Source organism: Triticum dicoccoides, chromosome 1B (genome assembly GCF_002162155.2).
Source record: "Triticum dicoccoides isolate Atlit2015 ecotype Zavitan chromosome 1B, WEW_v2.0, whole genome shotgun sequence".
In the NCBI taxonomy this organism is placed as follows: Eukaryota; Viridiplantae; Streptophyta; class Magnoliopsida; order Poales; family Poaceae; genus Triticum; species Triticum dicoccoides.
In genome coordinates this window covers 380,886,494-380,890,991 of record NC_041381.1, presented here as the reverse complement: position 1 = coordinate 380,890,991, position 4,498 = coordinate 380,886,494, and positions in this window count along the sequence as shown.

Sequence of the window (4,498 nt, the reverse complement as noted above, 5' to 3'; positions counted from 1 at the left end):
ACGTCGTCGCCGGCGCCCGCCGCCCCTCCTCCCCGTTCGATCCGGCTCCGGCGACCCCCTTTCCTCCCTGTCCCCTCGATCCTCTTCATATAATTTTTTTTCATATAATTTTTTTTCATATGCATATGTTGAAAAGAAAAATGTATGTACGTATATGTATGTATGTATGTTCATATGAAAGAAAAATGTATGTATGTATATCTGTTTATATGTCTTTTTTTTAAATTTTTTTGTTTTTTGCATTTTTATAAAAATGTATATATGTTCTCTCTGTGTATATATGTTTTATGTTCATAGATTTTTATTTGAACATTATTTAAAAAAAACAAGCAATACAAGAAGAAGAAAAAGAATGAGAGGAAAAAGGAAAAAAGAAGAGGAAGAAAGGAGAAGAAGAGGGGATAGGAAGAAGAGGAGAAATAAATAAGAAGAAGAAAAAAGAAGAAAAAGAAGAGGAGAAGAAGAAAAGAATAGAGGAGAAGAAGAAAAAATAGAATTTTTTTTCTATTTTTTCTTCTTCTCCTCTATTCTTTTCTTCTTCTCCTCTTTTTTTTCTTCTTTTTTTTTCTTCTTCTTCCTTCTTCCTTCTTCCTCTTTTCTTCCTTTTCCTTATTTTCCTTTCTCGAGGGATAAGAAGAAAAGAAGAGGAGAAGAAGAAAGAAAGGAATAGAGGAGAAAGAAGAAACTTTGACACGAGGGAGGGGGTACCGATACCCCCTCCCCGATAACATTATTTTCCCATGTATATGTATGTTGCGTCGTTGTCGATATAACGAGGGTGTCGAGGATCGCCGAGGGGTCGAGGGTCGGGGGTTGTTAAGGGGTCAAGGGTCGAAGGTTTCAGGGTCGAGGGTTCCTATAGTGTCAAAGTATTGAAGAAATCCAATAGCTTGTGGACGTCGATGCCCACGTCGATGCCCACGTCACTTGTGGGACATAGATGTACTGTTCAACGCCGACCCCCTCCCGATAGCTTCAACACGTGGGGGGGGGGGTCGATATTACCCCCTCATAGCTTGAAGCGTTCTCGAGGCCACCCCCTAACCCTTGAAGCGTTGTCGAGGCCACCCCAAACCCTAGACGGATCCTTATTGTGATTAGCTAGCTAGTTCTATGTTTGCCACTAATATATCCATATCTGTCATGTTTGAATAATAATTGCCATGTTGTAAATATTTGTAGAAACTATGGACACCCCCCGAGACGAAGCACAAGAAGCGTTGTTGAGGGACATAATCGCAGAAGGAAGTGATGCCCTCTCGATGTTTCTCAACGACATCGATGGTCTGGACGGAGAGGGTGAAGAAGCAGCTGGCCCTCTCCTCATTGATTTACATGGCTCCGATGACCCAATGCCGGTGCAAGAAGGAGAGGGTGAAGAAGTAGACCGTGAGGACGGCTCCGGTGATCACCAAACCGAGTCCGGCCAGGTATATATATATTAGTTAAGCCTGTGCTGACTAGCTAATTGATGCATTCATTGTTTTGGTATGTACACATATTAATTAACTCTCGTCTTTGTTCTTTTTTTTAGCCCTCCGGATCGAGCACAACTTCGGTAAAGAGACGAGGCCCGAAGAAAAAGTTGAGCTCGGATGAAAAGTTTGAGATCATACAAATCGCGCGCGACGGCCAACCGATTGAACCCTACCGGACAAAGAAGGCATTTGTTGCTCAGTGTGGGGTTCTGGTTAGGGACAAGATCCCGATCAGCATCCAGCAATGGTATAAGCCTAAGAACGAAGACCCTGAGGTGTCTTATGTCAATGAGATGCAGAAAGAGAATCTTTGGACTGAGCTGAAGTCAAATTTCACCCTACCGCCGGAGGATGATCCGGAGAAGCCAGTTATAGAGCCATTAATCAAGTCTTTTGCTCTGAGGAAGATGGCAGACCTATTCAGGAATTGGAAGAAAGACCTCAATAGGTATGTCGAAAAAAATGAGACACCAGAATTCATTGGCAAATATGAGAAGATCAGAGATGACTGCTCCGCATTTGTGGCCCACAAGACATCGGAAAAGAGTAAAAAAATGTCGGCGACAAACAAGAGAAATGCTGAGAAGAAGAAGCTTCACCATCGCACGGGGTCAGGTGGCTACCTCGTAGCCCAGCCTAAGTGGGCCAAGGCTGAGAATGATCTGCTTGATAAAGGGATCGAACCAGAGACAATGAACTGGCCAGAACGTTGCCGGACTTGGTTCTTTGGGGTCGGCGGATCCTTGGACCCTATAACAGGGAAGTGCATTTGGACGGAGGAACAATTGGACATACCAGTCAAGAAGCTTCAGCAATATATTGAAGCAGCGCAGCAAGGGACGTTCGTTCCAGACAGGGAGAAGCACGAGCTCACAATGGCCCTCGGCAATCCTGAGCACCCTGGACGGACACGAGGCACGCCAGGCTCCGTTTCATGGAAGGCTGGATTTCCGGACGTAGGGGGTTACAAAACCCACGAGAGGAGGAAGAAACTGGAGCAGAGCCAACTGCAGTCGCTGCACGAAAGGGTAATGGGGCTAGAGGAACGAGAAGCAGATCGCAGCAAACGACCTGCCGAAGCTTCCCCCGAAGCTACCCCGCCATCTCAGCAGAAAAGCAGCGTGGCTTCCACCGAGCTGCTTCAGCCAGAGCATGCCTTGACGGCTCCTGCCAGCTATCCTGTGGATGCTATCACGGATGCTGAAAATTGCCACCTTATGGCGCAATGGAGCAATTTGAAGGTCAAGGCGGCTGTTGGCTCTGTTTATCCTACTAAACCCGACTCAACTTTTCACTGCCGGCCGATTCCAGAAGGATATGCTAAGGTGATGGTCGATGAAATAACGGAGGGATTTGAGGACCTCCGGCTTGACCACCCTACCGGTGAAGGGGAGTATCGGCTGGGTTCTGCTCTGAAGACTCCATGCCTATGGCGGAAGGATCTCATCAACCTTCCGAACTGGACGCCTCCGCCTCCTCCTCCTCCTCCTCCGGCGAGTCAGGGCACTCCGCCTCCTCCACCGGCGAGTGACGATCAGGGCACTCGGCCCGCTCCTTCTCCGGCGCGTGGCGGCACTCCGCCTCCTTCTCCGCCTACGCCGGCGCGCCCGAGCAGCCAGCCTCCTCCTTCTCCGCCTCATCAGCAAGGGCGGAAGAGACCCGCCGCCGCTCCGGCTTCTACGGCGCGTCGCAGTCCTTCTCCTCCACCTCGTAAGCAAGGAAAGAAGACATCCGCTCTGTCTACTCTGCCGGCGTCTAGCAGTACAGCCAAAGGCGGGAGGAGATACAGATTCGGTCCTTCTCTGAAGACTCCAGAGAAGTTACCGTATGAGAGGAGCGAGGAGGAAAACGCGAAGATCGCGCAGACCGAAGTGGATGACTGGTTTCAAGGGTTGAAAGCAAAGAGACATCCACCTCCGGAGGAGAAGGTAGATCCGGTGAAAGGGAAGCGCACTCTGGCTGCCCTGACAAAACCACCCAAGTCTCCGCTGAAAGGCAACTATGAGCGCATTATTGGAAAGGCATTTGCCGAAGCGGAGAGGTCGGGAAGTATTAAAAGTGATCAAAGGATGAAAGAATGACGAGCTGGGAAACAAATTGCCCAGCTCGGCGAACAAGCGAAGCAATCGTGCCCCCCGCTCAAGGTGCCCGCTAGCGACATCGTCGATCCGAGGATGGTGCCCAGTTATGGCAATCCTGCAAATTACCTGCCCGATGATGTACATTATGATATCATGGAGGTGCAGATACAAAGATACGAGTACGGGAAGCCTCTCGTCAAAGATGAAAGTTCTCTATCAACGATGATGCGAAGATTGCATGATTGGTACATGAAAACCTGCAAAGAGTCTGAGGGGAGGAATACTTTGTATATGAGAGTTAAAAAGGAGCATGACCTCCTTGGAATTGAACTGTTGCCTATTCCATTTGAGGAGTTCTATCAGTTTTTCAATAAATTGGCCATCGATAAAGCAACGGTCACCTCCTACTGTCTGTAAGTAGTACTACTTCCGTCATTAAGTCTCTCTATATAACTCGGCCCTTTCATTTGCATGTATTTATAATTATCCTCACTATATTATGCAGATTGAAGATCGCCGAATTGAAGAAAAGACAAGTGGGAGATATTGGGTTCATTAACACGTATCTCATAGATGCAACCGAGGTTCAATATCGTGCCCAAGAAACCGAGGCCAACTTGCTACGATCGTTGGAAATAAATGAACACAAAGATATAATACTCTTTCCTTACAACTTCAAGTGAGTGTTACTATCTTGTGGCATATTCGGTTTCCTTATTAGTCCAGGTTATAGTAATGTAATATTGATGAGTTATGCATGTGTGCGCAGCTACCACTATATTCTCCTAGAGATTAAGCTTGAGAAGGGAGTAGTAACTGTCTTAGACTCCAAGCGAAAAGATCCCAAGGAGTATGCGAACATGACTGAAATGCTCGAGAAGTAAGTTAAATCGATCATTATCCACCATATCAGCAACTTAATTTGTTCATTTCTGATAT